This window comes from Colius striatus, chromosome 4, assembly GCF_028858725.1.
Source record: "Colius striatus isolate bColStr4 chromosome 4, bColStr4.1.hap1, whole genome shotgun sequence".
Taxonomy (NCBI): domain Eukaryota; kingdom Metazoa; phylum Chordata; class Aves; order Coliiformes; family Coliidae; genus Colius; species Colius striatus.
In genome coordinates this window covers 2,668,221-2,692,172 of record NC_084762.1, presented here as the reverse complement: position 1 = coordinate 2,692,172, position 23,952 = coordinate 2,668,221, and positions in this window count along the sequence as shown.

Sequence of the window (23,952 nt, the reverse complement as noted above, 5' to 3'; positions counted from 1 at the left end):
AAACATACTGTGGTTTTATGAAATGTAATACAGATTAAAATTACAGCTGAATTCTCTGCTGCCATTCATTCAGCAGGAACCCATGTACCCCTTTCTCAAAGCTTTAGGTAGGATTCATTCAAGCATTTCTTTTCCTCTCCTTTTCTATGTACAGTTTTGATCCTGAAAAACAACCCTTTAAATGGATGCACTGTAAAAGCAGAAGTGACTGAGAGAAGTACTTGGTGTGCTTAGCAAATAAGATAAATCTCACATGTACGGATGGGTTTGAGTTGATGTGAGGTGCCAGTGCAGGATTTATGTAGCTTGTAGATGTATGCATTTTCTGCAGATACTGTAAGCAGGAAATCAAATTCAACCCATTTAGTAAGTGAAGAAAGCAGAGTGGGTAGGAGAGTGAGCTCTGCTCCCAAACAGGTTGCGAAGTTTCTGTATCTTTGAACTTTGGCCAAACTTCAAAATAGGAAAGAAAAGAAAACCCAAGAGGATTGTGTGTTGGTGGAGGCACTCTTCTTATCCACTTTTTCATGAAGATACACCCATTGCTGAGAAATAGTGTGCATGACAGGCAGGCACACTGTAGAACTATGTTTGTGGTGGAAAGGTTTCACATCCTCACGTGTACACTGTGGTATTTTTATCTCTGCAGAGTGTTCTCCTGGATCTATTTTCCAAGCAGAGAGTGTTCATCCTTTAGATTTTCCTGGAACAGTAGTCTTTAACAACTTTAATAACTTTTTATTAACTTACTCTGTCCTTTTGGAGCTCTGCAAACTTGTATCCCTTGAGTTTTACTCAAGTTTTACAGATGCCTTTTCCCATGTTCTTTAAAGTGGACAGCTTTAAACTGCAGGTAACCTTGAGTGGATGTGGGGGCTTTATCAATAGTTTAAAAGCTGAGACATTAAAACAAGGACTGTTCCTCAAGTGTGATTAAAAATTCAGCAAATTCAGAAAGAAAGCTTTATCTGAAAAGCAACAAAACATGTGAAATGTGGGTGAATGCACACTCCGTCAGCTTTACCTTCCCAATGTAACAGCTTGGTGATTAGTGAATACAATGGCCTCTAATTACAGATTAGAGGAATATAATGTATAAAACCATCTTAGATTATTGCTTGTTTTACCTTTTCACTAAAGTACTGAGGTGATTTAGTTTCTTTTGTAAAAGGCATCTAAAATAGAAAGTATTCCTTATTATTTTGTAGCTCTGTGTCTCAAAATGCACACTGAAAGGGTTTTGGTGAGAAGTACACTGTCTTCTGTGGGGTGGGAAATGAAGCCTCTGCCCCCTATATTTTTGCACCAAGCCCTCCATCTTAAAAGAGCACTTTCTAGTTAACTCTTTGCTAAACTGTTTGGTACGTGGGCCAACAGGAAACATATTCAGCTATCTGTGTTTATCTGAGTCACAGGACTGTGCTTCCCAGAGCCCCTGTTATCTACATATTTTTATTATCTTGACAGTACTTACCAGTCCCACTGACCTTGAGGGTAGGGTATTGCTGCACTGCATTTGAGTAAGAGTGATGCAGATGGCATTCTTCTGGTCTGGGGCTGGTTTCCCTTTCAATATGCAGCTGTTATCCCAGGGAATAAAAATTGCTATTTAATCAGGGATCTCGTTAAGTTTGAGGGAACAATGCATGACAAGACTGGCTGTCGTGTTTTGCAGTTGGTTTGATGATTGTGATATTAAGAGAGGAATAGCAAACACTTCTGTGGATGCAAGTCACTCCTGTCTATGGGTTGGAGGAGCTCCAGCTTGTGCTGGAGAAGCGTGGGGAGCTGGGATGGGAAGGTTCAGCTCTTTGGCACTGAAAAAGGTGTCTCTGGTCAATCCAAGGCACTGAAGCAGCACAGGTAAACATCCGAGTTGCCCGCAGGCATATGCTTCTATGTGTATGTTTGACAGCAGCTGCAGCTTATGCCCAGGCTCACTGTAACTGAAGCACTCACTTTAAATTGGTTATTCTCACAGCAGAAACTGGCATTGGGATGCTGTGGTCCAGCTGAAGGCTGAGCTGCAGGATGGCCTGTTGCAGGCCCAGCAAATGAAAGCTTGGCTCTCATTCTGTCCATTGCTTTCTTTAGAATAGAACCATAGAACAGAATGGTAGGGGTTGGAAGGGACCTTTAGAGACCATCTAGTCCAACCCCCCTGCAGAAGCAGGTTCACCTTTAAGAAGTGGGGTTTTATTCCCTTTTGTTTGTCTGGGTTCTGTTGGCAGGTTGGTTTTGCCTGTTTTGATTTGATTGTTTGGGGTTGTTTGTGTGGGTTTTATTTTAATAAAAGTGCTTTTTAAAAAAGTGAATCTAGGAAAGAAAAGAGTGTATAATTGTTACAGAGGTGGGTTAAAAGCAGTTGTTGAAAAGGGAGTGGGAGACAGGGTTGATAAGTGATGCTACTGGCTTCTCCATGCTCACTCATACTTTCAGCCACATATGTACAATTCTTTCATACATATGTATATAAAAGTATATGTAAGTATATCCAAGTATACATATAAGTATTTCTATAGATATATGTATCAAGAAAGACTATTCAAAGTTGCATTTGCATGTGTTTGTTATGCTGCTGTCCAAACAACTGAGTGATGAGAACATCAATCAGGGTTTAAACTTGTGGTTATTCTCACTTCAGTGTTGTGCCTTTGGTTTCTGGAAGCAGTCTGTTGCTCCTGCAGCTTGGTCCTTGACCTTCTGTCCCTTTTGGAGACGTGCCATGCAATCTTTGTTTACAGTAAAAAGCATGGAAAAACTGACTTCCTGACAGTAATGCTCAAGTCTAAGTCAAAACCACTGGCAGGTGAAAAAACATAGTTCTTCCACTTTGAACTTTGCAATGTGTTTCATGTCGAAATGCCCATCGAAAACTGGGCAGCCAGCAAAAGGAAACCAGTCCTTTGCCCAAGACCAAGTATTAACTGCTTTGTCAGCAGTTTCACTAAGGAGCTGGCTGTAATGTGTTTCTGGATGTTTTTCCTTGCCCAGTGAATAATTCATAATCTAAAAAAGAAAAAATCAAGCCCCTGAACCATTGCTTATTTAGTTTTTATATGGGTGTGATATTGGCTGAGCAGTTCAGGACCCTTCGTGGACTTGTAGCTAGTGCATGTGCAGCTCTGATCTCCACGTAACCCTTTCCTCACATGGCTTTAAAGGACGGGTGTGAGGAGGATGGAGCCAGACTGTTCTCAGTGATGGTCAATGACAGGATAAGGGGCAATGGTTATAAGCTGGAACAGAAGAGGTTCCAAAGAAACACAAGGAAAAACTTCTTCCCTGTTGAGGTGAGGGAGCACTGGCAGGGGCTGCCCAGATGGGCTGTGGAGTCTCCTTCTCTGGAGACATTCCAGCCCAGCTGGACAAGTTCCTGTGTGCCCTACTCTAGGTGGTCCTACTCTGGCAGGGGGATTGGACTGGATGAGCTTTTGAGGTCCCTTCCAGCCCTTGAGATTCTGTGATTCTCCCAAGATGGGAAAACACATTAGGATTTGTAGACTGGTTTTTGGGAGAACAGATAATTTGACCAGCTTCCTGGTTCTCTGGCATTTGTATCACTTTTCCTAGTGTTCCATGTTCATCAACCCAACAGTAATGGATATTCAGGCTTTTTGAAAGAAGTGAGGGCATTTGCAGGACAAATTTGTGTGTTAAGGCTGATTCTTGAAGCACAGGTTTACTAAAAGCAACGTTTGAGTTTTGGAGTGAAAATCAAAGTCACGGTGCAAAATGAATTCAGTCCTAACAGCTAGTTCAGTGGTCATGTTTCCTGTGATGTAAGTTAGGTGATGTGTTTTGTAACAATTAAATATCTCACAATTATGTCCAAAGAGTGTTTGTTTTACACTTCAGGAACTTAGAAGGGAACAGTAGAAGAGTGATAGTTAAATAGAGTGGGCTGATGAAGCATTCTGATTTTCCTGCAAGTTGTGTGCTCGAGTGATGCGTGTTTTACTACACTTTCAAATCCTCTGTACAAATCTCCTTTCCTTTTTACATCATTACTATAATTACAGTGTTCTACATTAACTTACAGCCTGACCCCTTTTACACTGGCATAGACATCGAGTCATTTGCCTCTGAACCATGAGAAGGGTTTGGCCCCAGGGCGAGCTTAACTGGAGGAAAGGGTTTTTAGTTAAGTCAGAAGAATAATGGGAATGTTAACCTTAGGAAGAGAAAACAATCTCTTTTTTTCAATGTTGATTGTAATTTAGTTGCATTTACATCAACATATCACGTTCTGCTCTGTTGATTTCCCCTATTTCTGCTCCCCTCCAAGATTACTGCTGAAGTCTTCCTTCTCACACAAACAGTCTGCAGGCAGCACAGGGCTTCAGATACATAGACTCAGTCTTTTAAGGTGCACCTTAAAAGGCATTTTCTAGTGCACAACCATCAAACATGGGTGAATATTGGGAAAGCATTACATAAAATCTTAAACATAGCATTTGTACTCATGCTGGAAACAGAATCTCAGATGTTATTAAGGAGCAGGCCAACACAAGTGAAAGTGGTCAGCCCTACCATCTGGAATAGCTGAAACTCAGGGAGGTTAATGGCAATAAACTGTCCATTGCACATCCCTGGAATGAATGTGGGAAACTTTTCAGAGAGTAGTATTTAATAAGGAGAGAATTCAAATAAATTGAGCTGGTTCCAGCTGACTGCAAGGGAAATGTGCTGAACTTGTGCTTCACCAGTTTCTTGTGACACAGGTCTCTGTGCTGACAATCCAGAAGCAGCATTGCCTTATCTTTTGCATGTTCTTACTAAGGTGGTCTAGACAGATCTACTGAAAATTACCTAGAAGTGGAATTGTGACTATTTTTTAACCAGATAGACAACAAAAGTATCCTTCTTGTACAAGGCAGTAGTTAGATCTTTGTTCTAGGTGCTGTACAGAGTAGTAATATCAGGAGATGGCTTTGACAAAGCCTGTCAAGTACCCAAGGAGTTTATCTGTGGTCACACAAAACTCCTTACAGGTTATTTTACCCAGAAGAGCTCTGTATGCTTTGTAGAAACTTCTTCTGGGACTTGAACTCTCAGAAAAAGCTGACTTGAGCATCTCTAAACTGTGACAGTGTGGGTCTGACCCTCTGGTCACTAAGCATCTACTGGTGTCTTGTGCAAAGCATAGGGCACTTGATGCCCTGGCCAGTAGCCAGCGTGGCTCATTGCTTAGACCCATGTGCAGCTCTGTGGTTTTTGTTCACTAACACATGTTTGCTTTGGTTGGAGTCCATAAAGTTTGCACGCTTGAGGTTCCCTTTGAGGTTTGGAGTTCAGCAAAACATCAAGTTTTGCCTGACTATTGGGTCAAAACCTCAAGCCTAACGATAATGCTTTCTCATCTGCAGATTACCAAGGGAAAGGTTGCTGAAAAACAACCCCCAAAGCCTGATCCTTGCTGAGAATCACCAAGCATTCCAGTGAGCCATGCCATACAGAATTTAGCAGCTGGCAGATGAGTAGCTTTGCTCTTTTGAGTCTCTGTAACAGTGCAACTATCTCTGAACCGGGATCCAGGTTCTGTGAATTGTAGCCTCACAGGGGTCCACGTTGTAGTGGAGTACTGTACCAGGCAGATAATTAGCCATAGGCAGAAGTATGCTGAATCTGATTGAAAAACACCTGAAAAATCACATTGCAGAACTCAGGAGCCTTGAAGGCAGTCATGAGTTATGTGTATTTTGGGCTCCCTGTCCGTGGCTCTAATTCTTCACGTTGATCTAAAATGCTGCTGCGGAGTCTTTTGCTCCAAAGCCTTTTCCCTGTGGACAGTTGCATGAAATCCAAGCTGGTGTAACCCTAAGGTAGCACGAAGCTGCACTAACCTCGAGCAGGATTTATGATCAAATGTTTGAGATCTTCAAATGCTGGCATCCAACTGGCATTGGGAAGATTTCTATTGATGACTTATCAAGGCAGCACCCCAGAATAAGCCCACATCATTTCCCTACATCTTCCAATCCAAAAGCTTTCATGTGAACTCAGGCAGCAATGATGCCAACCAGAAATTCCTACCCTCAGCCATTCTGTTGCAACAACTTTCTTCTCCATTCACTCTATGAAGGAGGAGAAAATGTGCTGTGGAGTTTGACTGAGAAAGTCATTTTAGATGGATAATTTTAGAGTCTGCCAATGAATTCCTTTGAGAACTAATAGTGTCTTACAGTACCTATGCCAGAAGTTTGAGGAGGGAGGAGTGAGTTGACACCTGTGCTGTTATCAAACAATATAGTGGGGAGGTTATCTGAAGGGATCTCAGTGTTAGAATTAGATTTTAAAGCTCTATTTGCATCTCTCTGACAAGGAGCATTTCTTCATCAGAGTTTTCTGTATTTCTGGAGAAATTATTGCTGGTCTTTTTCTCTAATCCTTGATTTTTTTCCTCTCCTCCCATCCCTTTAATTTATATCTGTGCATCACTGGGTCACACTTAAGGGTGCATACATCATGTATCCACACAGACCACTTTTATTTTCCCAGGGAGGGAGGTGCAGCACTGCAAGAGGTTACCCAGAGAGGTTATAGAACCTCCATCTCTGAGAGTGTACAGGACAAAGTTGCAGCTGACCCAGAGTAATGTTGATGATAACCAGGGTGTTCACTGGGTGACCTCTGGAGGACCATTCCCACTAATGGAGCTGTGATTCTGAATCAGACCAGGTAAATGAACTACTGTTAGCAAGTGAGAAAGATCATCAGCTCACAGAGTTGAGAACTCCTGCAGCTCTGTCTTAGGAACTTGTGAGAATGGATGCGAAGCTGTTCTGAGCCATGCTATTGTAATTGTTATAGGTTAAGAACAATGGGACTGGTCACCAGGACAGCTCCTCTTGTCCTGTGATCCAAAGCCTTGAAGTTATCTGTTTTTCTGCACTGAGTCCTTGCCTCAGTAACTTTGTCTTTTGGATTGAGTAAATCACAGAATCATAGAATGTTAAGGGTTGAAGGGACCTTGAAAGATCATCTAAAGGTTACCCATAGCCTTTATTCTGTGAGAATAAAGGAACACTGGAAGGGGCTGCCCAGATGAGTCTCCTTCTCTGGAGACATTCAAACCCACCTGGATGAATTCCTGTGTGCCCTGCTCTAGGTGGTCCTGCTCTGGCAGGGGGGTTGCACTGGATGAGCTTTCCAGATCCCTTCCAACCCTTAAGATTCTGTGATTTATTCTCCATATTAGCTGGCACAGCATCTGGAAACCATAGAATCATTACAGTTGGAATAAGGTCTTCCTTAGGAAAATGGAGGCCAACCGCCAATTACAGTATTATACCCATTAGCTGCAGTCCGAGTTTGGATGCACCAATATAATTTCCCAGCACAGATTCACCAGTGCTGAAATGATTAACCCCACAGGTGAAAATGGCCCTGAGTAGCTGCAGCGATCTTGTGATTTCTGGGGAGACAGTCCCACGGCTCTCCCGGCACGCCCAAGGCGAGTGCTACAACTGGATGCTACGTGGAATTTAGGCAACTCCTGGGTGCAGCCCCTTGCAAAGCCTCTTTCCAGTCGGAGCCAATGAGAACAAGCTCCAACTGCCTTGTGCAAATTTTTTGCAATCTGCTATTGCGTGAACAGTTGGGAAGGTTGAAGTCGGCACGGAAGAGCACTCGGGTTTCGCTCCGATCGCGCTTCCCCATATGAGTGCTGTAGGCATCTCTCTCTCTTTTTCTCTCTCCTGGGGAATTCTGTGCTGGCTCTCCACCCCGTAAGTTGGGAGCTGGCGCTGGGATGCTGCGCGGAGCAGCTGTGCGGATCCACGGCAGCCATCTCCCTCCGCTCACACCGCGCGGGGTTTCGGTGTCAGGGAGCGCAGCCCGGCCAGGGGATGCCCAGCTTTTGTGGACAAAGGGGATGGAGGACACTGTGCCACCTGCTCTGTCACGTGAACAAGTGTTAGGAGTGAACCGAGCTGCCAACCTGCTGTTTGTTGGATGATAACTTCCTGCAGCAGCAATTCCATCGATCACCAAGGTCAGCTTTTTGTTGCTTTTGTTTCTCGAGCGAACCAGTCCTTCGGTTCCATGCTCCTATAGGCAAGATGGTAAAACAGCCAAGGCTGTTAACTGCTTGGTGCCCTGACGGCGAACAGCCTCGTGGAGCCGCACGCTGGGATTTCGGGGGGCTGCCAGGGCTGTCCAGATGTTTTCTGTGTTAAACCGTGTGGCACAACACCTCTGCAGGAATTGGCAGGCGAGAGCCTTTGCTTCTTGACTTGGATCGAAAGCTTCAGAGCCGGCAATGTCAGGAAAACATCGCCACCATCCGCAATCCAGAGAGAGCCCTCCCTTGTCCATGCACCAGGGGGAATAAAACCCCCTCCTGCTCATATTTTTTCCCCCCAACTGTTTTGTGGGACGATGCATTTGCTAAAATCACTGGTTGTGAGCACGGCGAACGCCCCTCCGCTTCTGGCTGTAGCCGCTCGAGAGCGTGTGGGGCTGAGGAGTGGGGAAAGGAGTGGTCTTGGCAAACAGCTTATTAGTCTCCAGTAAATTATTCAGAAGGCAGGTTTTGGATGCAGCTTGCAGGGAACGGTAATGGAGTTGGTTTTTCCGAGCCCGTTCATGTGATGAAGACGTGGAGTATGCTTTTCAGGAATTCACTTCGGTGCAATCAGCTTTGAATAAACGTAGCCTGGAAGTAATATTGCTGCCATCCAGCTAGTGTCTGTGGAACAGCATTCTCCTGCCTCCTGAGGCTTTGGTGGGGAAGATGGAGAGATAGGGAGAGATTTCATTTTTGGCCTGTCTTTTTCTGCTCTCATCTTATAAAGGGAAATTCTTCCTGACCGCTAGAGAGGGGCAGGTTTCGGGAGAGACTTGTTTCCCCCCTCCCTCCTGAGCGAAACAGTGGGACCACATCAGCATCCGATTTGGGCGAGTCATGTGGTTTCTCATGTGATGCTGGTCTCCCTGCGCTTTGGAGAGTGAGCCTTTGTGACTCTGCACTCTTGGACAGTAGCATCCAGCAACACAGGAGACTTTGAGGAAGGAGAGGAAAAGAGACACTCCGGTCCGGAAAAAAAGAAACCCCAAAGCCCAAAGAAATAAAGTTACAGTAATTTATTAGAGTTTATTGTTCCTCCTCGAACTGTTTTGGCTTTTATTTTTAATTCTGGGTCTTCCCTGTTCTCCGTTCCTGCAGGCACAGAGCTGCACCGTTGGCAAGAAGCGGGACTGCCTTTCCTCCTGGCTCTGGCTCTGCCGCCGCGCCGCTCCCCACAGCCTCCTGCTTCTCTTCCCCCTGTACCTGGGCAGCTGCTGCTGGGGCTGCTGCAGTCTCTCTGCCTCACCCCTCCTTGGCTGACTCGAAACTCGCCCATCTGCACATTGCTAAGGAAGAACAGCGATGGAGACGCGGCTGTTTTTCTGTTGGTTCTGGAAGCGAAGGGTTGCGATACGTGATGATTTTGGGGTTTTCTTTTTGGAGGGGGGAACGTGAGGGAGGAGAAAGGAAGGGATGTTCATCTAGGATGGGGTGGGCGAAAGCTTAAAGAAATATTGTATAAAGTAATCCAGCGCTCGACGAGCAGCAAGAATCCAGCCTCTGCTGCTCCAGAGGATTAACATGGGGAAGCCACAGCGCTGCAGTCAGGTTTCACCTCAGCGTCTGTGCTGGAGATGGATAAAGAAGGTACCGGTTGCGTCTGCCTGTGAAGGCAAAGCCATGGGAGCAGCAGAGAGCGAGCGAAGGCAGATGCGGAGGAAGTGGAGCTGCCAAGCGCCGTTTGTCCGGTTCTCCTTGCAGAGGGGATGAGTTGTGGACTGGTGAACAAAGCAAAGCGTGGATGAGGGGGGAACTGGAAAGCGTAGCTGGAACAGTCTTGGTGCTGTCAGGGAGAGAAGTGATGAGCTGCGTGGCTGCTGCGGTACCCCCGGGGGAAACTGCAGCCACGCACTCTGTGTGTGTGTGTGTGTGTTTCTCTACGTACCTGTGTGCTTTTGTGTGCGTGTGAGCATGTAGAGACGTGAAGGAAAGACATTTCTGACCAGTTTGCTGGGTCAGACTCGATTGCAGCTTGTGCTTTCAGCTACAGCTCTGCACCCCTTTCCCAGTTGAGGCAGCACTTGGCGAAAGCAGATGTAGGCAGAATTGCTTTTAAGGACTGCGAGAGCAGATCCTTTCCGTTTGACACCTCGAAGCACCGAGTCTCCTGTGCTGTGCCTGAGACAAGCTGTGGGGTTTCCTTTTCTCCTTCTTACGGTCTTTATAAACACAGCTGGATTCAGTATGGTGAAAAATCCTATACTGTAAATAGAAATACGATCAATCTAATCAAAATAAATGCATCCCAGATGACTTCTGGGCCAGCTGGCTACCACAGTCATCAGATGGCTAAATGCTCAACTGAGCATTTATATTCAGTGTTATATTTATGGATCTTTTTGGGAGGGGGTTTTGTTCCTTAGAATTTCAAATTCAGCCTCTAATTAAAAAGGATTCTTCTGTGGAGAAAAGGCAGCTCTCGCATTTGGCAATACGCTGCTCTGAAATGTCCCTGGGTGTCGTGTTTTTATTGCATGAGGGGAGGAGACTGTGTTTTTAGAGCAGGTCACATATTGAGTTTAGTGGGCTGCTAGGCTTGACCATGTCCAAACAATGCAGAAAACGGGGGGAAACAAGTGCTGTACTCAGCCAGCGAGGCTTGGCATGGCTTCTAGCAGCTGCCTACCGAGAAAACAGAGCAGAGTTTCTGCCTTTCCTTTTTTTTTTTTTCCCCCCTTTTTTCCTTTTATACAAATCCATAGAGCATAATGTCATCCTCAAATGTGCATGAGGGGATTTCCCGATAGTCATGGTGAGCTGCCCTGCGAGACGCCTGTCTGGCCCTTCCTTCCACTGTTTGTTACCCAGCCTACAAAGGCAGCCCTGTGCCTTCGGATTATATTTAGCCAGCTGTTGGATAACATTCTTGTGCTGGGGGCAAAGGAGTCTTATTACTCCCAAACTGTAGTTTTCTGTTTGCTCAAAGGAAAAACACCCTCAGCGATACGACGGGCTCTGCAAAAGCGGGGTTGATGCCACTCCTATACCTTTCTGAAAGTGTGCTATGCTTCTTACTCCGGCAGCAAACAAGGAGGAGGAAGAGAGACTCTTAACTCACGGCTTCAAAGCTGCAGAGCCGAGCAAAATGTCAGCAGCTTGTAATTAGGAGCCCACGGTTACGTCAGTGACTGTCTCTCTCCAAGAACAGCGACGTGATGTGTGCCACAAAGCAAAAGGAAGACGGTCGTAACCTGGTTATCAAACACGGGAGAGCTAAATGGATTAATGAATCCGCTGTGTTCCTAAATCAAACGCGGCTGGATTACACGTGCAAGGCTTGCCGGATTCCGCAGCAGCCGAGTGCATTATCAGCGTGTCAGAGGGCATGTGTCCACCCAGTGAAAGTGTAAAAACAAAAAAGCAGCAGATGAGCCATCTAGAAAATGGCTTTCCCAGCTCCATCCTGCACAGGCAGCTGCGTGTCACGGAGACGAGCTGCACGGAGGTGTTTCAAAGGAAGGGCGTAATTAAACACAAAGCAAGCGTGCCGAAGCTCTCTTCTGGCATCACAGATTTCATACTGAAATACCACCCCAGAGAAAGGCTCGCCTGGGGTCTGGTGTGGTTTATATTAAGGCTTTCTCTGGTAGAGAGTAAGAGGCGGGGATGTGCAGGGGGCTTCATGGAGCATCTTGCAGCCACACAGAAGTCCCCAGGGCTGCTGGGAGGAGGGATGCGCGTGGCTCGGTGCTCTTAAAGGCACATGCCCAGACCCCCACTGGCAGCTTCCTGACCTCCACTGTTATTTTTAGGTCTGTGCAGGCAGCTCGAGAGTGTTTGAGCAGTGAGATTGCAGAGAGTATTTGATCTGCTCTGACTGTCCATGCCATGGCTACAGGGTGTTGCTGGGGATTTCATCCATCGCCCTTCCTGCACGGAAGCCGCTGGTTGCTGGATGCGTGGCGTGGGTCCCTGCTCCCAGCTGAGCTGGTGAAGCTGGTTGTGGTTCAGCTCTGTTTGGGTCTCTCTTTAATTCCCCAGGATAGGTAGATTGCCTTATGCAAACTGCAGGGTGAGGTCTGGGGGGGTGGAGGTGGGGTTGTCTTGTTTATTTATTTGTTGGACTGTGAACACAAATTTGTAGGAGGAGGTGACTCCATGGGTTAAACCAATAGCTCTTTGAATGGTGTGTAGCCTAATTTAAATACACTTACTTTAATTAATAGGTTACACAAGCTGCCGTTGTCTGGGGCTATTTGATTTCCATCTCGGGCTCAGTGAGCAAGCACAAGCCGCCCGATGAGAAGGGCGCATTCTGCACGGCCAGCGGGGTGGAAGCCGCGGCTCTGTTTGTGTCGGTGTCAAACAGCCAGTCATTAATGCAGGCCCCATCTCCAGAGCTCAGCGCCGGGGGCCAGCCGTGGCTGCCTGATTAATGCTGCCCTTCCTCGGGCCCTTCCTTCCCCGGGCAGCCACACGCCCCGGCGGGCACTGTGTCATTGTGTCACGGAGGCAGGCGGGGAGGGAGGTTACTGTGGGGCAGGCTGGGCAGACGGGACACTGGGGTTACCAGACCGTGGCATTTTTAGAAAGGCAAGCCTGACCTACTTAGAGTTATTCTTGCTGCCTGGCAGCTGCCTGGCGTGGGGCTCCCCCCTCCATAGGCTGCTGCTGTTGCTAAGGGGAATTAGCATGAATTTTTCCACATCCAGCCTCGGTGATTGAACGATAAAAGCTGACTGGAATTAAAGAGATTCGGTTCAGTATTATGCAGATTTATCTCTTTTTTTTCCCCTCTCCTCTCTCCTCTCTCTCAAATGCACAAAAAGGAGCAGAAGACAGTTTGTTTCCATTTATTTTTGACCTATTTTTTTCCCTTTTCCGGGGGAGGGCAGAAGTGCTGTGAATTTTTGATCATCATGTACTATTTAAGCCCTTGAAATGATAAGGCAGCAGACACACATCTTTAATGCATGGGAGATTCAAATGCACTGTCTTTGGAAGGGAATGAAATGAATGTATTTGGTGTTCTGGTCAGACTGTCGCCTCCTTCTACTTGAAGCTATGTCAGATTCTGTCATCTGGGAAGGGGAAACATACACCAGGTTTCATTGCATAACGTTACTCTTGGCTATTTTTAGCTATCTGTACTTCACAAAATTAGTCCTGTGTTTATGTTGGTGAGTGGAATGAATCCCCAGACTACGTCTCCCGGGGTATGCTGCAGTGTTGTGTGTCATCTTCATCTGGAAAGGTGTTTACATACTACAGAGGTACCAGCAGCACATCCCCATGGGAGCAGGGAGCTGATGCCTGGCCTGTAATCCCACTAATTACAGAACTTCTTCTGGGTTTTGGAGTATCTCAGGCTCTGGTTTTGAGTTGGATTCTGTAGATGGGCCCTTTTTAATTTGTCTACAGCCACCTAAAATAGCGTTGTCTTTTCAGAGAACCCTGTGCTCCCTCAGGAAGCAAATAAAAACAATGCTGAGCGAAGAAACCTTTGATGTAATTATGAATATTTCCTTTGTTATTACCACTAATTATAGATGATCTTTGTTTAAACCACAATTCCCTTCTGCGTGATCCTTTACCATGCAAAGAAGTTACAATGTCGTAGCGCTTATAATTTGAAATGAATTTTCCATGGTGAAGGGTCGCGATGTCGCACTCGAAGGTTTGGGAATTGACAAAGCGAGAGGCTGTTGGGGACGGGGGAGAGGGACAGAGAAGTCTTCAGGAGGGCACAATGTAAAACTGAGGCTCGGTGCTGAAAAGCAGTGAGGTCGTTTGTGTCTGAAACTGTTTGGTTTGAAGTACTTGGATGAAGGACAGAGCCTTTGGAGGGCCAGCAGGCTCTGGCCACAGCCCTCCTGCCTCTGGAGTTTCTCAGGAAGGTAGGAAGAAGAAGCAACTGGACACAGAGATGTGCATTTGAATGGGTGTTGTGGCCGAGGCAAAGCATTCTGTTCATACAGACTTGAATTTCCTAGGTGTCCTTCCTGGCCTCGATTCATTGCTGAAACTCACACCGCTTCCTTCTCTGAGCCTTCTTGATGGTCCCACGGAGTGACAGCGTTGTAGAGAAGTGAAGAGAGGCACCAGTGGATGCCCAGTATTGTGTTCTTGGCTGTTGCCAGAGGTGGCTCCAGAAAATGACACTGCAGGTTTGGTCCCACTTCTCTTGATCAAAGCACCATTTATCGATCCTGTAAAGCTGTAGCTTCCCAGCTGGGCTGTGGTTTTCACTTCCAAACATAGCTCTGTGTCGTGTTGTCTGCTGAGCTTCCCCTCAGTTGCTTTCACTGGGATGAAGTCGTTCCAATGATAAGAGAAAAGCGATGGCCAGAGTATGGCCTGATTCAGCCTGTCTCAGTGGCTCCTCGGTGGCTGATACCCAGGTGGGCAGCCTCTCTCCTAACAGAAGGGAAGAGCTGCCATGGAAATCAGTCCCTTAGGGAAAAAAGGAATAAAACCCCAACTTTGCTTTCAGGATGCTGGGCAACAGCCAGCCTTTGTGTGCAATTGTCTGCCGAGGTTCTTGCCCTAGTTGGTTGCAGCCAGTTGTAGCTTCATCCAGTTCACCTGGGATATTAAATCAGGCTCCAGCAAATCCAAATGAGTGTGTAGCGTTGTATGAGTTTCATCTGTGGAGGAGAGTTGTACCTTTATTGTTTGGGATTGCAGTGCAGTGAACATGTGAAACAAACACCAAACTGCACGGTTTAACAAACCACCAAGTGACATATGAAATATAAGAGATGCAGTGCTCCAGAAGTTGCATTCAACAATGGGTTACTCTTCTGAAAGTCTCTTTATTAGGAGTTATTCCAAACAAACGGATGTGTGAATAATCTGATGATGGTGCTTTAAGTAATTATAAGTAGCAGAAATAGAGACTTAGTGAGACAAACCCAAACTCTGAGCTCAGTGTGTGTATAATGCATAAGAAACAGAATACCAGAGGAGTTAAAAATGCATGTGTGTGTTGAAAATACTGTCAATTGTGCACATTCCTCCCAAGAAAACACGTTAATCATTTTCTGATCATCTCCTCTGAGGTTTCTATTGTTGCAACAACTTACACCTCCTACCTTGAAGTTGCTTACCTACAAAAGATTGTGTTGTATTGTTCAGCATTCTTGTGCCATGACCTCTCCTGTGAGCTATGAAAGACCTATTATACTGAGTTTCATGCTCCAGGGTGGCTCAGTGAGTGCTGATTTACTGGTAGCATATGCAGGCAATAAGGTTTTGAGGGGTTTTTTTTCCCCAGCAAAAGACCCCGAATCCTGCCTCCCTTTGCAGCTGTGAGGTGGCTGCGCTGCTCGGGCTGTTCCTGACCTCAGAGTCCTGGCTGCTCAGGGATTTGTGATCTCATTGCAACTTCCTGCAAATGATCAGAGGATACAGGATGTAGAGCAACACATCTAGATGGGTTACAGCCACGAGGAGTGAGTGTTCTCCCTGCCTTCACCTCCTGCCAGGTCCCTAAAGATCAGTTCTTTTGTGCCAAATGTGTTTCAGTTCTGATTCCAAACCCGAAGTGCGAGGAGGTGTCTTGTGTTTCTCTAAGGACTGGCAGTTGGCACGTTCCTTTTATTGCAATGCAGTAGGGAATACAAATGGTTTACAAATTAAAATAATCCTTACAAGATTTATTTTTTCTGTGATCCATTAACACAGAAACAAATCCTGTATGATGGGCATGTCATCCAGGAGCAATGTGGTTGTAGCTCCCACATTGAAGCCTTCCCTGCATCTGTGACTGAGTGAGCCCATACACCCAGGAATGCGGTGCACGGGTGTGTGAATGCTGATATGAGACACAAGCATAACCTTATCAATCATTTGACCTTATCAATGCTGATCAGTCCCTAAAGGTCAGATATGGAGAGGATGGGGCCAGTTGTTGTTGTGTTGTTGGCTGGTGACAGGACAAGGGGTAAAGGGCACAACCTGAAACATAGGCAGTGCCCCTGGCACAGGAGGAGAAACTTGTTTGGTGCTGAGGTGAGGGAGCCCTGGCCCAGGCTGCCCAGGAAGGGTGTGGAGGCTCCTTCTCGGGAGGTTTCCAAACTTGCCTGGACATGTTCGTGTGCCCCCTGATTGAGGGGAACCTGCTTTAGCAGGGGCTGGGGCTGCAGCAGCTCTGCAGGGCTCTTCCAGCCCCCACCATCCTGGGATTCTGTGATAACACATAAATACAAATCTAAGCATGCAGTATGTCATCACAGTTTCCCTGGGGTAGTACGAATCCCTGTGCTTCTGGATGTGTGATGCTGGTTTGTGTATGACGAGTCTTGTCACGAAATTCATACAGTTCTGATGCGTAACAGAACCTTTGTGTCTGTGCTGTCATCCCATCCACCACCAGTAACCACCAAAGAATGATGTCACTGTGATACAGAGATAAGAGAGAGGAGAACGTGGTGAAACCTAGGGTGTACCTAGATAGATGGGTTTTGAAACCACTGCTGCCCTTCTTGTAGTTGCTGGCAATGTAAAATGAAACACACAATGGGCTGTTCAGGAGGGAAAGATGCATTTTATGTTCTTGTTAATGGTTCCCTCCTGCTCTTAGGCCACACCTACTTCAAAAGTGAATCCAGACTCACATCTTGACAGAGATCGTGACCCTGTTGAAACCAATGGCTGTTTTATCCCGGAATTCAGTGGGGCCAGGCTTTCATCTCTGGTATTTTCCCCTGAACATCTCTCTTTTTGTGCTATTGCTCCAAAGTGATGTGTTTCTATTCCTGCTTTTTTCTTCTTCTTCCCTCTGTTCCTCTGAAAATGCTTTGAAAGCTTACTTTTGGTGTTTTTTTATAGCAATATACTATAAACATGCTCTTGAGCCTGAGAAAATGCGGGGAGATGTCCCTTCACTGCTGAGCAGATAAGGGTGAGTTGCAGTTAGTCTCCATCATTATGTTTGTCCTTACACCCCTGCTTTCATCACAAAATGTCTTTGTTTTTGATGAAATGGAACAAGTCAAACAACAAATATGCCAAGGAGAATTGAGGCTCTTAACAGGCTGCAGAAACTCAGGTAATGAGATGGCTCATGTCTTAACCTACAAAGCTAGGGATCATTTAGGGCCATGGGTTAGTGGTGGGCTTGGCAGTGTGAGGTGAGGGGTTGGACTCCATGAACTTAAAGGGTTTTTCCAAGCAAAACAATTCTATGATTCCGTGAAAGGCAGAGGGAGACAGAACACACCAGTCCTTACAAATGAAAGGCTTTCTAGCTCTAGCAACCTACACTGTTATCACTGGAGCTGACAGTGGATTTCTTTTCCCCTCTTTTTGACAGTTTTATATTGCATCAACAGTCCCTGCACCAACAGTCAGGGAAGTGACAGGTGGGTTTGCCACAGTTCTCCCTGGGTTTGCCATGTGGTGCTTTCTTACACAGAGGCACAGTAATGAGGCTTTTCTGAGGTCAAGTGTGTGTTGATATTTCAAGATTGGAGATGCTTGAAATAAAAGTAGTAGTAGGGGACGTTTGGGATAGACCAGATATCTCTGAAGGTCCCTTCCAACCCCTCCCATTCTATGATTCTATGGTTTTGTGTTATGTTTGTGTTGCTCTGAAAACAAGGGGAGTGGAGGAAGTGCTGTGCTGTGTACTTAGTCTGGTTATGGTTGAAACAGGCTGCTGATGGATCTCAGTTGAAATCTCCCGTTTGTGACTTCTAATGATGGCAATGTGTTGTAGCTCCCACCTATGCAGACACACACACACACACCCCCCTCCCCTATTTGAGCCGAGCTGGTGAAGTCATCTCCAGCAGCTCTCTGTGTTGCTCCTTTGAAACTCAAACCTATGGTTGTTTACAACTCACACATGAGACCAAAAATTCCATTGTTGGGGTTTTTTTTCCCCTCTTTTCCAGTGGTTGGTAAAAGTTGGGTCACTCTGTGAGGTACGGACGTACCCTTTGTACAAAGAAGCAGAAGTTGCAGTGCACTTCAGTGCCCAATTTGCTCTGTCACAGCCTTTTGATCCTGTTCCCATCACAGGTTTTATGTTCACAGCCAGGGAGCAGCACGCTTGTGCTCACATTGGCCTCAGATTTTTTCTTGTTGTGCTCCCTGTTGTCAGCAGTTCCATGCTTGTCAAGAGATATGTGCATATGGAAAAACAAAATAGCCTCCTCTGGCGCCTGTATTTATAGTGCTAGTTCATATTTGAGATGAGTTTAGGTGGGTGTTAGATGTGAAGATGAAGCATTGCCCTCCAAAATGTTTTCCCTTGCTTTGAGAGGAATCTTATTTCTTCCAGAAGTGAACAGCAGCCCAAGGAGCCCAAGCAGACAGATGATGCCTGGTTTCATGTTATGATACTAAGAAGCAGGACAGGAAGCTAATGCTCTGCAAAGCAACTTGTTTGTGTGCATTCAAGCAGTAGAGCATCTGAAATGAGGGCTGTGAGCCCAAGCCTGGCAGTGGTGGGGCCGTTGGAGAGCTTTGCTGAGCAGGGTACACCCTCTGCTTGCACAGCTCTCCCAAGAGATTCACCAAGGTTTCAAGTGCTGCCAGCAGTTGGATGCCTTCTTAGCCCAGCTGCTGCAGCTTTCAGTTCAGTGGTGACTGTAAGGAGAGGCAATACCCTTTATTTAAACCATCTTTCTCCCACAAGTCTTGGCTCCTTGATAGCCTTAGGTGGTCCTGACTGCCTCATAATGGTGTTAACTTTAACAGGAGTTTGGAGCATGCCAAAGAATTGGAAGATTTTGTTCTGTAGTTGCAGCTTTCTGAACAGTTTGGTTGCCTCTGCTGCAGAGAAGGGGAAAAGCAATGCGAGGCAGGGAAGTTTTGACTACACTCCAGTGCTACATGACGATGGAGATTAGTTCAGTGGGAACTCCAGGCTTGCTGCAATCGTTTGCTTTGCAATACAGCAGCTCACAACAGGAGGAGAACTAAATAACTAAGAAAAAAAGAGCACTGTTTTTCTCAGGAAGTAAGGCCTTTTTAATAAATAGGGATAAATTTATGGGGTTTGTTTCACTCCCAGTGCTCCTGTGCCCATTTATGTTGGTCGCAATAGAAACTCTGCATGTGTCCACCTTTCAATGCTTTGTATCACCAAAATGAGGGGGTTTTGTACTCTAAGCTTTATGCTGTAGGCTGGAGAGTGGACATGAGCAATCAGAATGCTAGACATATGATCTCTCCTGAAAAAAATACCTGTATTTTAAGACATTTTGCCAGCACATTGACATACAGACGGACGTGAGCAGCTCCAGTAGAAATGAGTCATCTGATGCTAATTCAGGAGGATCTGATGTATTATTGAAGAAGAATCACATGACTTTTAAATTATCTTGGTGGCTGCAATTGCTTAGATTGAATGGAAAGAGCTGAGCACAGCCATAAGTTCAAATTCACTAATAGATGTCCCTGTGGACTGTAGAAGTCCCACTAAAAGTTCCTTGGTGATTTCTCAAAGTGAGAGGGTAAGTTATTTTCAAGTAGAGTTCCGTTGTTATTTGTAAAAGTTATGGGTTTGTATGTAAAAGTTGTTCTTTTGGTGGAAAGTGTGTGTTTTTGCTCTGGGCTTTTGTTGCTTTTTGGCATGGTGAGGATTCAGAAGCTGGTAGGTAATTCCCATATGAATAAGAAACTGATGATAGAAGTGAAATGTATCCTTGGGGTAGTTTTGCAGTGATTTATTCACAGAGCACGTAGACAAGTTTACTTCTCCAAATGTAGGCAAGAATAATGAGAGAGCTTATTTGTCTGCCTTCCAGAAATGCCTAAATGGGCATCACTACAAGTGGTGTTCAAAAGAAGCTCCATCTTTCCCATGGGGCTGGACTAGATGATCTCTACAGGTCTCTTCCAACCCCTACCATTCTATGATTCTATGTCCCCTTTCTCTTTGCTCTCGCACACCCTTTGCCTGCTTTGTCTGAAGTTACCTTACTCTGTGGGTCTACAACTAGGACAAGAACCCCTTCCTCAATTTATCACCTAGCTTCAGTTCTGCACAAGCCCCAAGTAGCTGACATCATGGGCTGTCACACCTATTGTGTGCAAAGGTTTTTGGTTCCTCTTGCTGTTAACCCATGTGCTGGTTGCTCTGAGGGCTGGCATTATGTCTAGATTCTAGATGGTGCCCACGCCTTCCTGATAGCCCCTAGAATGTAGATCCTGTTCAACTGCTCACATGCATGGTTCTTTTTTAGCCAGGATGAAATGGCTTTTTGTCACTCCTTAATCCTGTGTCAAAGAGTGGAAAATGCAGGCTTTTTACTGGGTGAGCTGGATGGACATCAGAGATTCTTCTCTTTCTTTGGGTCCCACAGCCCTGCTTTGAAATGTCTTTTTGAAGAGATGAAAAAGGTGTAGCTGTAGCTTTAAAACCATGAACTTTGCACAGTGCTGCAATAAATGGTTCTCCTTTTTATTCTGGGATCCAGGTTGAGATAATATACAGAAGTAAAAAACCCACCAACATGGTTGTCTTCTATTTTATTGTTTCCTGACTTTCCTCCCACCTTTTAATTTATTTTTAGGGGATCTGGGAGGAAAAACATGTCACAAAAGCCCGGGGTACTGACGTGTGAAATTGAAGGAGCTGCTCATTCTTCTGATCCAGACACTGTGCCCTTTGACAGGGTTAGCATAAAAAGAATCACAGTGGAAAACACGCACCAAAATATGAAAAATTCCTTAAATTCAGGGTGTGTTCACACAGAGTGAAATTTCTACGGTGTGGAAAGCATTAAACCTGATCCAAGGCAAAAACACGAGGTGCCCCAGCCAGCGAGATGCGAATCTCTCTAATCCGCACAAGCATCAGAAAAATCTGAAACACGTGAAAGTTCAAAAGCTGCAAAGCCATTACACGACTTCTTGTTCATTTCTCAGGTATTGTAACTTTCTATTGAACTGTGAAAAGGCTTTTTCTCGCGCGGGTTTTCCTCTCCTTAGAAATGGATCAGTCGCTAATACGTTGTTGCATGTTGTGAAGCTGAAAATGAGCTTTGCTTGGTTGTATCTACAGGGAGATGCGTTCTTGGTTTGTTTTAGAGCATTTATGTGGCATTTCAGCGGTTGGTAACTTGCACCTTTTCAGCAGTTGCTGTTAGGGAAGGGGCAAAGGACAAGACTGAGGACACTTCTTAATTTCACAGTAAGTTGGGAGCTAGTTTTAATGACTGGCCCTACGTTTACATGAGAGCTCTTTAACTGCATGTATACCAGTTGAAAACCCCAAACCCCAAGCAACACAACAGAACCAAAGCAACACGTCATCTCATTTCTATTTCAACTTAACTCTACAGCTCTGAAGTGCACCAAGAGGATGTTTGTGAAGTTGGTAACAGAAAGGATTTGATCTGTCTTCTTCCCTCTAAGGGAGTATTAGCTTGGTTTGCATCTGCAATTGTAGTCTTAGGCTTATTTTTGATACCTTTGGCCTCTCTGTGGTCAGTTGTAGCAGCCCTTGAGTTTTCAGAGTTGTCTCTGGCTGGGATATGAGTCATGCTTGAGGCTGTTTGATCAAATTAAGGGCTTTCAAGATAAAGTTTCGGGGGGAGGTGGGGTATCCCATCTGTCTGGTGGTTTTGTTCTGGGAGCTGCCAGGGATGTTGGGTTACACTGCTGTCTGAAACAATAATAGATCTTAATGTATAGGGTAACAGGCTGCTTAAGAGCAGGAAGAATAAAAAGTTTCCTATTGATTTGCCATTTGAAAGTCAGCCACAAATTTTGCTCAGTGAAATGCCTGTGAGAGGATAATACAGTGACAAGTACCAGTTGGAGCTGGTGATAGGCAACTGCAGAATCTGACAAAGAGGCTTTTCGAGTCCCCTCCTCATAAAAAATGTCTTCTGCATTTAAAAAGACAAGGAGAGGCCTGTTTTCCACATGAAAATACTTGGCAACCTGACTTTCGCTGACTTGCCAAAAGATGTATCAGAAGAGCTGAGGTAATCCACTAATTTCTGAGGTGGTGAAGCAGAAAAGTGCAAGTGTTCTGTGGGCTAGGGATGGGGGGGATGGCAGGAGCAGAGGGGGATGTCTCTGGAGGAGGCTGTGTTCTCTAGCAGTGCTCATCATTTAGAGTTATAAAGCCTAAAGAGAGCAATGTCTCAAACCTGTGTCAAGCCGTGAAGAGTTTAAAGGTAAACATTAGATAAGGATTAGCTGTAGTCGCTCTGTCCTCTGCTGCCAAGGCCCAGCAGCACAACAAAGGGCTATTGATCAAAAAGGTCATGTAGAAGAGGACAGGGTTTGAAGAAACTGAAGCTGAAAAAGAAAAGAAGCCCGAATGAGATGAATGCGAAAATAGTAACGCAGAGATGAACGGGGTTCTGTACATCAGGCATTCCTCACATGCACCCTTTTCTTTGCCTCTGCAGATACACAGAGTATCTGTAGTTGTCTTGGTGTGTACAGTGACATCCTCCCTGTCATCTTCAGAGCTTGAAATGGAGACTTAGTGGTGGTTATGTGTGCCCCTCTCAAGTGGGAAAAAGGGCAAAAGAAAACATGGTGTTGCTCTTGGGTTTTCCATGTGGGCTGTTCTACTCCACACCTACTCCACAACTCTGCCAGGGACACTTAAGGCTGCTCACAGGCATGATGGTAGCCAGTGGCTGCTGACCTATTACTCTGCTATTTAGACCTTTGCATGGTAGCGGCAACTGCTGAGGGATATGATATAAAGAACGTGATATTATCTTGATCTTCTTGACCATAAAGTTGGTTTCTTCCCCTCGGAGGTTATGTGAGAAAGGGGAATAATTCTTTCTAGCTGGGATCCGTGAGTTGCCAGTTTCCTGAAAAAGAGTAATAAAGGGCAATTTACTCTTGTGAGGCTGCTGTAAAAAGGTTGTAAAATACAGAGATTCCAGTGTCGTCTGCAGACAATCTGCCAAGTGTGTTTGTGTTTTGGGGGCAAGAGGAAAAAGGCCATTCCCTGTGAATGACAAGTGCCAGTCTCATAATGTCATATTACCATCGCGGATGAATAAAGAAAAAGGCCCTTTATGTTATCTCTAACTAGAAAGAAACTTAACAAAGAAATACACTGTGTTGTTAGTGAGAGAAAGGAAAGACTTGTGGTTAGTGCACAGGAGATACTGGTTCAAATTTCTGGCTCTGCAAGAGGGGTTTTTTTTTGCCTCTGTGACTGTGGGCGACTCATGCCCTGCCCCGCTTGGGAATGGCAGCAGCGATGGGTGCCTGAGCGGCCACAGCTTCTGGGTGGGCAAAAAGATCTTCTGAAACATCTGCAATGAAAGTAGGAAATTCAAGACTTGGAGCCTTTTTGATGTTGGTTTTTTCCCCCTCTTTTTAAAATATTTTTTTCTCTCTTTTCCTCTTCCTTCCTTGCTTTTTTCTTCCCTTTTTCCTCTGAAAGTCTGGCTCTGCTGGTGGTTATTGAGCATTTGAGATTCTGATCCTTGACCTCCCTTGGGATTCTGACTCTTAGTCATCCAAAGGAATGGATTCCCAGCTGAAAATGGGGATAACAATACATCCTTTATCTCACTCTGTGCCAGTTTTTGTCTTTCTAGACACTGATGCTTTGGGGGGAGGGACTGCCTTCTTCAATATACAGGTATTTGACCCTAATTATTGAGAGGGATAGGGAGAAATAAAGAGTTTAGACATCAATCTGATGAAAAGGAACACATAAGTGATGGTAAGAGCCATGATTTTGAATAAGTGATGAACTCAGTTCAGTAGTATTAAGACTGGTTTTGCTCGTTGTAGAAAGAGAAGACGGTTTGGGTCAGAGTCAGAATTTCTTCAAGACTTGGGAATGTTGAGCTCCAGTCTTGTGGGTGAAACACATTTCTACCCAGAGTTAGATTAGAGGCTGTGCTGAAGTATGTTTTCAATTATATTCTGTAGGAAAAGTAATGCTGAAATTCATCTTAAGTTGTCACAGTGCTTCAAAGCCTGGGCTTTTCCTC